The sequence below is a fragment of the Lutra lutra genome, chromosome 17 (assembly GCF_902655055.1).
Source record: "Lutra lutra chromosome 17, mLutLut1.2, whole genome shotgun sequence".
Lineage (NCBI taxonomy): Eukaryota > Metazoa > Chordata > Mammalia > Carnivora > Mustelidae > Lutra > Lutra lutra.
In genome coordinates this window covers 8,331,386-8,344,675 of record NC_062294.1, presented here as the reverse complement: position 1 = coordinate 8,344,675, position 13,290 = coordinate 8,331,386, and positions in this window count along the sequence as shown.

Below are 13,290 nucleotides of genomic sequence, written 5' to 3'. Positions count from 1 at the left end.
CTCTGAGATCATCACTGGAACTGAAGGCAGACACTTAACCCACAGAGCCAGCCAGGCACCCAAGGCCATTCTTTATAAAGCTAAGACCAGTGTTGAAGACTGGAACTTTCTGAAGTGCTGAAAATGCTCTGTGTCTGAGCTGTCCAATACCATAGCCACTGGCCATGCGTGGCTACTGAGTGCCTGAAAGGTGTCTAGCAACCGAGGAACTGTATTTTTAATTTTATTTCATTGTATTTAATTCAACGTTAAATAGCCATGACTGGCTAGTGGCTACCATATTGGACAGAGCAACTCTAAACACACCCAAGGCTCTGCGAGTAAGTTGGCTCTTTGCAAAAGGTGTTCAGTTTCTAGTTCCATTCACGCTTAAGGTCAACAAGTAATTAATGCACCTTCAGAATGAGTCACAGCCTGTGCTTGGTACAGAGGTGGAAAGAAATACAAAGTTAGACAAAGTCCTAATCTCAGGAAGCTGCTTGCAAGAAGCTACTGTGGGAGTGAGTCAGAGCATCCAATAACATGTGGGGTTGGGATAAGACATGGGATAAGAGCAGAGGAAAGAGTGCCAGGAATGCAGGAAGGCTGCATGTAGGAGGCAGCAATGAAGTTGCTCATAGAAGGATAGAGTTCATCTTGCAGAGAAAGGAAAGAACATTCTAACAGAGTAAAGCACATGAACAACATCTCAAAACCGTGATGGGACCATAGATTGAAGATAACTCGCAGGGTGCTGGGCTTCGGGTGTGAAGTGGGGCTGGGCAGAGCAGTGAGGCCAGAGACAGCCAGCAACAACCAGTGCCAGGAAGAACGGGGCTGGGCAAGAAAGCACCTTACATAATGTCCTCTGGAGTTTGGACCTGACCTGAATTTAGAATCCTCGGACTTTTCCTTAGGTATTATAGTCTTAGGGCTCTTTATCTGCTGCCTAATGAAACGTCCTCAGTAGCCTACTTTCCCTCTCTCTCCTGGCCTTCAAGGCTCTGCCTGAATCCTGCCTTCTCCAGAAGCCTTCCTTGATCTTACCTCTGTACATTAATCCTTCTCTTTTCTAATTTTGGTTTCCACTCCACAGCCACTATTGGGTAATTTTCCACTACAGTCTTGACTTCGCTTGCCTTGCAGGTTTCCCCCAAGGCCTCAAAGTCTTGGTGTCTGGGATCTCACCATTATCGTTATTCTTTGTCTCCCATGTGTTCAAGAGCAGAGGAGGTACTCCATAAATAACTCCCCTAGGTTCATTAATTTGACTTGATGTGTATCATATCTCTATTATTTACATCTGAGGATTAGTCCAAATACCTAAAGTTCTTGTGTTATCAACACTTGAGTTGGCTCCCCAGTTAGACAGACCCTGTGCCTTTTATTTTTGACATCCAACCACAGTGTCATTCAAGGAGCCCCCAAAGTTTGTCCCAACAATGGACACTGGGGAAAGCCCTGGAAATTACTGCCAGGGCAGGGGAAGCTGAGGACTCCCAGTGCTCTGACCAGTTCTTTTCAAAAGTCAGCCTGGAGACCCTTTGACCCTGAGTGATGGAGACAATGTGTACAGTGAGCTGAGGGACACGGCCAGTCATTACAAGATTCACTTGTGGGTTCCAGACATTTGGTCAACCCCAAATGCTGTCTCTATTTACTGAGAACTTTCTAGACTCACCAAGAGTTTGGTTCCTCCAGGCTTTCCTCATGCTGATCTTTCTGCCTCTGATGCCCTCACCCACATGTACTCCTTCTTTCAGATCTCCACTCGGACCCCAGCCCTTCTAGATCATCTTCCTCAACCACCTATGCAGGCTTGGGCATCCCCTTCTGAATCTGCCCAGCACCCTTCAGTAGACATATCTCATAAAGTCCCTAGAGGGTTACAAGAGCTGATGCCTGGAGGGTGAAAAGTTTAGTAAGTCCTAATTGCCATCGTTGGTACTGTGAGTACTATAATCGTTCATTTTGTATTATACTTTGATTTTCCCTGGTGTGTATTTAGCTCCCAGCATAGGCCAGGCACAGAGTAGGTGTTTCCTGAAGGAAAGAAGCATATCTGTTAGAGCCTGAGAGGAACAAGGCAGGCCTTTACGTTCAGAGGTTTGTGATCTAGAGTAATATAGAAACCAGGCTTAAAAACATAGTATGACAAAAACGAGCCTTCAGGGATACTGGTACCAAGAATGCAAGGCCACACAGGTGAGAGGCCCATGCCATCAGAGAAGGGGTCAGCTGACGCTGTCGGGACAGTGGTCAAGGTGGCACCAGCTGTCAGCAGGTAGTGAGCAACCACAGGGAGACACTAGGAGGAGGGCCCTATCGACTTTACGAGTCCCATACCCATCTGTCCTCCACTGTGAGGATTAGGCCTGACAGTTGTGGGTTCAATTCCAGCCCCACTGCTTGAAAGTCCCATGACACAGCTAAGTTCAAGTTTCTCAGCCAAGGCCTCACTGACTGCACCGGTAACCCTGTCATTGTAAGACACCCAGTAGCACTGTTGGCCTCTACTCTTTTGGTCATAATTCTGCAGCCCCCACCCCAAGCTGTGACAATTGCCCCCAGCTGCAAAGCACTGCTCTCAGTGAAGCCTGGGCTTCCTGGCTGTGACACGGAGCTGACTGACCATCCTCATAGGGCCAGGTAGCTGGTAGGACCAAATGAGGTAACGCCTATGGAAGTGCTCAGCCCGGATCTGGGCTGGGCTTAAGCGGCATAATACCGGGCGGGCTGAGGAAAGAGTGCCCTCCCCTACCCAGAGGCTGTTCTGGGAGGGTGCACAAGAGATAACGGGGAGGAGGGGACCATCAGTCTCTGTCCTGAAATCCCACTAGAGTCAGCAGCTCACAGACCTGCCTTGCCCTGTAGGTATGTAAATATGGGAATTATCACAGCCAGCATCTGTGAGAGTTAAAGCAGGAAGTCCTTACAGCTTCCTGTAAAACAACAAGCATCACTTGGATAAACAGCGGGCTTAACAAAGATATTCCTGTATCATCACCAGCCCCCAAAAGAGTTGTGCTCATTCACGCGCACTCTCTCTCTCTCTTACACACAAACACATAAGCTCCTGACATGAGCAATGAGATGCAACATAAAATAGTTGTCAGAACCCTCCATGTAGCAGTCAGACCCGAGTTCACGCCTCACCTCTGCTACTTAGGAGCTCTGTGACTTTGCCCCAGTTACTGTGCCCCTCTGAGCCATAGTTTTTCCTCTCTTTAACCCACAGACGACAACTGGACCTACATCAAAGGGCTAACGTGAGAATTAAATGCGACTCTATAGATCAGTAACGTATGGATTTCTCACGCAGACGATGCCCATGGTGGGACCAGGTGTCTGGATCCCAGTAGATACTCATTACATAGTAGTTGTTCTCCTTTTCAGTGACTGCACGACCAGCAGTCTTTACTAAAGGGCAATCCCAGTGCTCCCAGGGGAAGGGATGTTGTGGGGATGAGGCATCACCTACTACTGAAGAAAGCTCAGCAAACGGAGTTCCAATCCAGGGGCAGTCAGGGCGGTGTGCTGGAATGCCAAAAGGCTGGGCCTTGAGGTCCAACACATCTCAGTTCGAATCCCGACTCCACCACTTAGCGGCTGGACAAAAGCCTTACTCCATCCATCTAAGCGATCACAGGCCCCCTTTCTGCGCCCCGAGGGGTTGCCCTTTGCCAACTCTGTGGTTGCCCATTGCTCCCTATCGCTCATCACTTGTTCAAGAGGCCTCTGGTTGGCCCTGAACCATGGATGAGGAAGACAGAGGTAAATAAGGCAGGGATTCTGCCTCCAAGGAGCTCAAAGTCTGGTGGGAAAGCCGAACTGTGCAAGGGAAGGTTTGGCTAGAAGACAAGGCATAAAGGACGGCGTCGAAAGCCAAGCTCTAAATGTAGTTGCCTTAGTCAGCAGAGGAAAAGGTGTGCCACAGCGACAACCTTCAAATCCCAGCAGCTTCGTATAACAGAGGGGAGCATGCACACAGGGTCTGCTGTAGGGTCATGAACTCCTCTGGACAGTTGTCCCTTGTGGTATCTTAGGATTCTAGATGTTTAAACCTCAGGGGTAGCAGGGTGTCTGCAGTCATTGAGGAAGGGGAAGGGAGAGCACAGGCGTGTCACACCCTTTCTTGAAAGCTCCCACCCACAAGTGGCGTGCTCCTTTCCCTGCATCACTAGCCAGAGTGGGTCACATGTTGTCTTTCATTAGCACTGGGCACAATGTCTGGAGCAAGACAGAAACTCAACACACTTGGAGAAAGAAGGGAAGGGATGGAGGAGAGGAGAAAAATGATTGAGTTGTTCAGGTTTCTAGCTATTAAGAAACTTCTCTGCTGTCCAGGAACAAAACTGTGAGTTGGGGAAGAAGTCTCCCTAAATTAGGAGTGGTTCAGTTTGTGGTTGAGGCTGGCCCAGCCCAACACGGCCAGCCTTCAAAGCTGGGATAGCTTTTCTTTCTGCAGCTACAAAGCAGCCCACGTCTACACCTCCAAGGCCTTTGGCCCCTGATACCTGTGCCCTCCCCCTCAAGGCCTCCACCACCTTATTTCCGCCGAGGCCATATCACAAAGAGCATGGCCTGTGGAGTCAGTTCAACCAGCTTTTGATTCCTGGACTGTCCCCTTTCCAGCTGTGTGCCTGTGCCTTTGAGCAGCCCCTTGACAACTCTGAACCTCAGTTTCCCTGTCTATGAAGCAAAGACATTTATAAAGTCACAGACCCTTGGACAACTATCACACCCTATAAACATCCAAGCTGTCCACAGAGCATCCCCCACGGGTGAGGCCTCACTCACCTCCTTCCTGCAAAGTGCCATGTGTCTGGGAGATGCCAGAGCGCAGCACCTGTCCCCTCCCAGCAGCACTGACAGAGGGGATGTACCCAGCTCCGGGCTGGTCGCAGCTGCTGTGAATGCCCTGAGCTGCCACATGTCGCACAGGATGGGAGCAGGGGCGATTACTCACTGCTAATAATTACAGACAGGGACACCACCAGGAGACGGCTGAGCTGTGCGCCTGGGAGCCCACCGGGGAGGCTTTCCTTGCCTTCTGGTTCCACTGCATTCTGGGAGGGTTCTTGGGGATTCCAGGGAGCTGGGGGAGGTCAGCCCCATTTCACCCTCGTACCTGTAAGTTTGTGAGCAGTGACTCTGTGCCTGGCTCTGTATCATGTCGGAGCCATAGACAGGATAGGTATGCTGAACATACGTTATTTTTATAAACTCTTCAAAATATAATTGGCTGCTTGTTTCTCTTCAGGGTTATACCAGACATTTAGAATTTTATATATATATATATTATATATATAATATATATAGTATATAGTATATATATATTTATGTTACATATATATATATGTGGGTGTATACACACACACACAAATAAAAAAGCAGGCTTTTATTGTGACTTGCCCTGAATCACATTTTTTTAAATTTTTTTATTTGGCAGACAGAGATCACAAGTAGACAGAGCAGCAGGCTGAGAGAGAGGAGGAAGCAGGCTCCGTGCTGAGCAGACAGCCCGATGCAGGGCTGGATCCCAGGACCCTGGGATCATGACCTGAGCCGAAGGCAGAGGCTTTAACCCACTGAGCCACCCAGGCACCCCTGAATCACATGTTTTTAAGCTGAGAGGTTTACAGATCACCAAGGCAGGAGTGCCCCCACCCCTTCCTTTCTTCACTCTTCCAAATGAATACAGAGAACCAAGAGAGAAGTAATTCAGACCTCATGCCTAGGAACCCAACACTCCAAACTCCCAAATTTGTCCCTAGTCTGGGGTCCTGCCTCAGGGACAAGAAAGGAGAAGAGCATTTGAGGTACCACAGATCTGAAAGCATCAGACAAGCCTGGATGTCTTTGTCACTTTCTCCCTGTATATAGTTGGGGAAGCCACTTTATTTTGTGACCATTTCTTGATGGATAGAGGAAAGATCATGAAGCTTTTCATACTGCTGCTTTCGGAGGATTGAAAAGAGTGGCGCATTCTCTACTAGCGAGTGTTATACCAATTTCTAGGATAGCTGCCATAATTGTTCTTATTTCCACACCAGCGCACCACCCTTATTTCCAAGTTAGAAAAACAGAATACAGGCAAAGGCATTGTTTTCCAAATGCCGGAATCTCCAAGTCATGTTGGAAGCCCAAACTCACAGCGTGGAAGGACATTTTCTCCCTGATTTTTAGCAGAAGTTACCAAGCGAGGGGAGTGTCACTCCCGTCCTCACAGCAGGCTCAGGAGGTGCCTACAGCCCCTTCCAGCAGACTCTCAGACATTAATAGAACCTAATTCTTTAATGGACTCTGGTGCATTTCGTTCTTGCATCTTGAGGTCTTTAAAATGTCTGTGGTGAATCGCACTGACATAAACCTTTTATAGAAACAATCAAATATCACTTGGTAAGATAATTAGCGTAAGAATAGCACAAAGTCAGTCTGTCCCATGCTTGGTGCCAAATGCCAGAAAGGGCTCCCGCCAGCCTCATCCCCACCCGATCTTGGTGGACGGAGGGGTAAGTTTTCTCCCTCTCCTCGCCAGTTTCCAGAGAGAAGCCAAGCTCCAAGGTGTGCAATTTGGATGTGCTAAGTTATTCTGGGTCGGGGGTCACATGATCCCCCAAGTGGGCTTCCTGTGGGGCATCACGGGACAGAGGATGAGGAAGAAGGGAGGGATGGAGGGAGCAGGAGGAGTTCGGTTGTCCCCCTCCAGCCCCACCAGGCCTGCCTGACCAACTTCCCTTTCTGGAAGCAGTGCGGTCATCTATCCCCTGCCCACTTGGCCTCTAACTTCCTGCCTGTCTTTCCAAGTATTTTCTCTTGTTGACTAAATATCAGGGGCTTGGTTTTGTTTATGACTTTTGGATAAAATATCGCAGGAAAGGAGTGTCCTCTCTCAGGTCTAGATAAGACGCGCAGAGGAGCTCCGTACCGACCCCGTGCACGCTACTCTCTTGGATAAAGCATGTGTATCTTAGGCTGGAAATGGGACTTCTGAGAAATGGTAACTAGCAGGGGTCCTCCCGCTCCAGCCTTACTCCATAAAGACCCCCCACTCTCCTACCCCAGGGCCAGCTGTTCTGCCTGCCTGTTGACATTTTTCCCATACTTGCCCTGATCACCAAGAGAAGCAACAGATAATCAAACCATTCAGCTAAACAAGAAAAGGAAAGCACATTGCACTTTCCCATTTTCCTACATCTCAAGTGTGAACCGGCTTCAGTAAGGAAACCACGGTCCATATTCCAGGCCAGCCTGAAGCTCAGTGATCCCCATCTCATTGTGTCTCCAGGACACAGACTCCGGCTCTGCTGAGCCTGAGAGAGACCATCTTCTCATGTCTCCTTTAATTTAGCTGAGAGATAGGAAAACAGGTTGAGTTTTTAAAATAAAGAAGCATTTCTCATTAGCTGGGGGCAGTTTGCAGGCTTCAGGCCTCTGTCAGCTGGGAACAGTCCCGGGGAAAACAAGAGCCCCTGTTCTCCCACACAAAAGCCCTGAATACCTGTGTCCCATGTTGGCTGGGGGTGATTATTCACTCATTCTGTTGTGACAGACAGAAAGGGAATTTAGCAAAGCACAAAATTTCCTAATTAGTGAGCTGGGAGTTCTTCGGATGGTAATTTGGAACAAAAAGAGGCAGTCCCATGACAAGAGGGGGAGGGGAAGGAGAAAATAAAGCAAAACTGAGAGGGGGGAGGGGAGGAAGTCCAAGTGGCCAGCTCACCGTAGGCACAGAAAACACTTCTAGAAGTTTCTCATAGGCAACGGAATTTTTCTTTTCCAGAGACTGCTGCTCACATATGGCAACATGGTCCCCAGGTACCTACCATATGTAAGGACACAAGGTTTTATGACTTATTGTCGGTAAGATTTATGGAGATGATATATGATCAGCAATTTTTCATCTTCTCATCTCAGGAGCAACCACGGAGAGGCACAGGCCCCCAGGTGATAACGGCGGCTGGGGCTGCGGGACCCTAACACGGGGCTCCAGACATACTCGGGGCCTGGCCGGGTGCCGCTACTTCCCCCTTAATAAAGGAACAGCCCATGGTAGTGGCAGCAACAATTTATTTGATTAAAATGAGCTACTCTGGAGCTATTTTGCGGTATGTTAATGAGTGCTCTATCGTAGACATTTATTAAATTAGATTTCATAAATGTCAGCCGTGTTTGCACAGGAAATGCACCAGTCTAAATGTGGACAGAACACAGAATTAATTTCCCCCCTCAGGAGCGTGAGCATTCCTGCAGGGGGGAAGGTATGCCAGGGAGGTGAGGACCAGGGGCCCCGCGCACACTGTTCACATGAGCGCTGGTCCAACCCGGCCGTCCTGGCTCCTGGCTGCCTTGCCAACAAGGAGAATTCGAGGAGGCCAAAAAGGAAGGAAATAACAGAACTCAACACTTCCTTGGAACAAGCCTTCAGCCTTCTGTGTCACAATATTTCACCTTTCCCTTACATTAGGATCAGCACAAACACGCACAGCTTGAGAAAACAGTCCGCAGGAAGGGATGAAGATCTGGGGCCAGAAACATCCTGGCTTTTGAGATCAGTGATTCCTTGGCACCAGCCACCCAGATGTCCTCGACAGCTCTGGAGCATTCGGACCTGCTGGGAGGAAGGAGCTTATTGATGAACCCACGTCCGACTTCCAGACGGAGGGTCCCTGAGCCCAGCAGCTCTGTTTGCCCACGAGTCCTCCATGCCTTCCCTTCCATGCCTGTTCTAGAAGAGCTTAGATCACCCATGTTCTCCTTGAAGAAGCAGAGAAGAAACAAACAGAGAAGAACAGGGCCATTAAAATGAATTTCTGGGGTCACAGAGATTTTCAAGGCAGATGCCATAATTCAGACAAAAATCTAGACTGAACCCCCCACTCCCTACTTGGCATCAAGAAGGAATCAGCTGGGACGCCTGGGTGGCTCAGTTGGTTAAGCCGCTGCCTTCGGCTCAGGTCATGATCCCAGAGTCCTGGGATCGAGTCCCACATCGGGCTCCTTGTTCTGTGGGGAGCCTGCTTCTCCCTCTGCCTCTGCCTGCCGCTCTGTCTGCCTGTGCTCGCTCTCTCTCTCTCTCTGACAAATAAATAAATAAAATCTTTAAAAAAAAAAAAAAAAAAAAAGAAGGAATCAGCTTCCGGGGCGCCTGGGTGGCTCAGTGGGTTAAGCCGCTGCCTTCGGCTCAGGTCATGATCTCAGGGTCCTGGGATCGAGTCCCGCATCGGGCTCTCTGCTCAGCAGGGAGCCTGCTCCCTCCTCTCTCTCCACCTGCCTCTCTCTCTACTGGTGATCTCTCTGTCAAATAAATAAATAAAATCTTTAAAAAAAAAAAAAAAAAGAAGGAATCAGCTTCCAATAGGTACTTAGGGTTAGGGAGCCTTCAGAGCCAGGCCAGCACTGCTCTGCCATGCATTGCCATGACCTGTGAACCGATGAATGGGTCAAATCTCACACACTTTAATGTCTTGTCTCATTCACGATCCAAGGCATTTTACACCTGCAAGAAATGTTTTCCACTCATGCTTGTTACAGGCAGCCCGGAAGTAACCAGTGGATTTGAAGAATTTTTTAGAATGTAACATGTGATTTTTCTTTTTTGACCCATTGGATGTATCTCCTGTGTCTTCTTCGAGAAAGAAGTATCATGGCTACAGAGCTGCAGTAGTCCAACGTGGGCCTCTGGATTCGAAAGACATTTGAAAGACAGGCTGATGCTTTGTGTTCCTTCTGACAGAAGCACTTGGGAAAAAGAAAATCCATAAGATTGATCGTTCGGCTGTATAGTTTGCAGATGCGTATCAGTGTTCTTGGATGGTGAACACTGTGTGTGTCGTGTTATATGTGATTTTGGGGGCAGGAGACTCCCAAGGGACAGGGCACCCACTTTGGCCATCAACAGCCACAAAGAAGAACATGGGAACACAGTCACATTTCTAGATGTAGTGGCAGTAGGCTGAAACACCCTCCCCACACAAACAAAGGAGATGAGAAAACGGGGCTTCTTGGCTTGTTCAGATTGAAAGACACAAACCTCTGAAGGTAACATGATAGACACCAGGACCATGCTGGAGAACAGGCAGAGAGAGTTAGTCAAGGTGGCAAGGTGAACTCCACATGGGAGCAAGGTCAAGTACTACCACCATTTCCATATGTTGAGGATAGAGAATTCTCCAGGAAAAGTAAGTCTGTGCTCGTGCACTATGCTGTTTTGCTTTGTTTCGTTTTCACGGCCACTCATTTTGAAATCTTGTTTGACATGTTCTATAGCTGCTAAGAGTTAGCTTAAGAAGAAGTGATTTGATCAATGAAGCTAAAGTCAGGTGGCCTTTCCTTTCCATGTGGGCCAGATTTGTTTTCTTCTCTTTCTAGGAGTGTTCCAAAGAGATGAAATTCAAAGAAAGTGAGCACACATTTGATACATACAAGATTTTTTTTTAGAGGGTTCTGGGAATTCTCGAGTCTTGGGTTAAAAGGAAGACCTGATTTGATTCCCACCACTTACTGCCTCTGAGACCTCCTATGTGCTCAGCAGACTTAATGAGGCCCTGTCTCCTCTTATCTCAGCTGAGGATACAACTTCCTTCCTGAGCTTCTGGCCTATAGAAGAGATTAAGCACCTGGGCCACACCTGCTACACACTTGGGGCTCAGCTGATGTTAGTTTTAGTTCATATTCCCATTGCTTTTGGCATAGGTAACTTTTGGATGAATATGATTTCAGAGTTCTTCGTTTATGGGTTCATGTACTCATTCAAGAAATGTTCGTGGAAGACCTGTTATGTGCCAGGGACTATTAAAGGCAGTAGGGAAAAGATAGGGAACACGAGAACTTAGGTGCCTATTCTCATGGAGAAACAGGTATTAATCAACTAAACAAATACATATCATAATTTCAGATATGGAGAAAATAAGGCAGCCAGAGGGACAGAGTGCCCGGAAGGGGGAACCAACTAAAGAGGGTGGCCAGCAAAGTGACACCGTGAGGAGCTGACACTGACAAGAAAAACAAGAAGCAGGCAGCCAGATAAAGAACAAGAGGAAGGCTATTCTAGGGTAGGGTTGACAAATAAAATACAGGACATTCAGTTAAACTTGAGTTTCGGATAAACAACCCTTTTAGTCTAAGTATGTCCTGATACTGCATAGGATGTAATTATACCAAAAGTACTATTAACTGTTTGAAATTCAAAAGTTTTTAAAGATTTATTTATATATATATTTAAGTGTTTGAGAGAGAGAGAGAATCTGAAGCTGACTCCATGGTGAGCGCAGAGACTAATGCAGGGCTCCATCCCACAACTGCAAGATCATGACCTGAGCCGAAATCAAGAGTTGGACACTCAACTGACTAAGCCACCCAGGTGCCCCTGAAATTCAAATTTAACTACATATCTTGTATTTTTATTTGCTAGATCTGGGCAGCCAACTGGAGGGGACAGGAACAGTAGGGACAAAGATGATGCTGTGGGAATGAACTTGGCTTGTGCAGGGAGCAGAAAGGTCAACACATCCTAGAGGTGGGAGTTATGGTTGCTGACAGGAAGTCAGGGCCCCACCATGAAGGCTCTGAAGGCTCTGATGATGAGTTTGGGCAAATCAAACACAATGATGTGTGTATTTAATCCATGGAATTAGCTGGGCCATGAGTGACAGCTAAACTACCACCAAAAGTTGGCTAATGAAGCCTGTGGGTCATATCCAGCCTGACACCTGTCCTTTTCAATAAAGTTTTATTGGAAATTAGTTTCACTCATTTGCTTGCACAGTGCCTGTGACTGCTTCCTCACTATAATGACAGAGTGGAGCAGTTGCAACAGAGACCATAAATCCCCCCAAAACCTTCTATATTTACTACCTTGTCTTTTAGAGACATTACGGAATGTCTCAGGAACCAAAACACAACTCCAAGCAACCAGCAATTTAGCTGTACTGAACTCTTATTTCCCACCAACTCTTCTTAGCTTCTATCTTTCTATATTTTCCTTTTCAACCATAACTAAATTTTTAGATAAATGTTTTAAAACAATCATGTTTTCAGGCTCTTGAGGGTGGTACTAAAATGGAATAATTTGATTCTATCGTGTGGTTACTAACAATACTTTATTAGCCAGTTAGGACACAATCATAAATGAAGCCTTGTTTCTTATTTCATGTACTTTTGTCCATTAAGACTATTGCTTTCTCGGGTAAGAGGTACAGAAAGACATAAGTGCATGTTGTTAAGTATTTATAATTTACACAGACTACATGTTTGCCAAGGTAGGGCTCATGCAGATTTATCTGGTTTTGAGGTCAGCTATGAAAGAAAGGGGCAAGACTTTGCAAATGCTCTGTTCCCCTTTAGAAAAAATGAAATAATAATAATAAGGCTCTACCAAAACACTGAAAAGTAATGCTTTTAAAAGTTAATGCTGGGGCGCCTGGGTGGCTCGGTGGGTTAAGCCTCTGCCTTCTACTCAGGTCATGTTATCAGGATCCTGGGATCGAGCCCCCTGTTGGGCTCTCTGCTCAGTGGGGAGCCTGCTTCCCCCTCCCTCTGCCTGCCTCTCTGCCTACTTGTGATTTCTCTGTCAAATAATAAATAAAATCTTTAAAAAAAAATTAAAATACCATTAAAAAAAAGTTAATGCTAAAAAACAAAACAAGACAGCACGGTGGTGAGTCAACAGATCATAGCTATAATTTGGATCCTTTCACGTGCCAGCTGAAGGCAATTATGTCACCCAAGTCAGGGTTTCTTTCTCCATAAAATGGGAACAATCCCACCCAGGGACACGTTATGATTTCTGGAAACATCAGGCACTTTTGCCCTCACAAATGCCCCCTAATAAAAAATATTAAAGGTTAGTGGCACCTGGGTGGCTCAGTGGGTTAAGGCCTCTGCCTTCGGCTCGGGTCATGATCCCAGAGTCCTGGGATCGAGCCCCACATCGCCTGCTTCCTCCTCTCTCTCTGCCTGCCTCTCTGCCTACTTGTGTCTGTTATATAAATAAATAAAATCTTTAAAAAATATTAAAAATTATATTTTGCAACTGCCTTGATATAAAGATGAATATAATTCACGCTGAGTGATATTCACTTGTTCTTTCTGATTTTAAAAGAAATTAAAATGCTTCTATAGGATGGTAAAAGTGTCCTGAGTCCTAGGGGCTGCGTCTGAGAAGTTGGCCCCCGCCCCACCTGTTTCCAGGAGTGTGGTGGTGTGTGAAGGAGGGGGGGTGACCTCCTGGAGGGAAAGCCTGAAAAGTGGGGGCCACATAATAAACATTCTATGACTGTTGTTGACTGTCTACTGTCTACTGATACA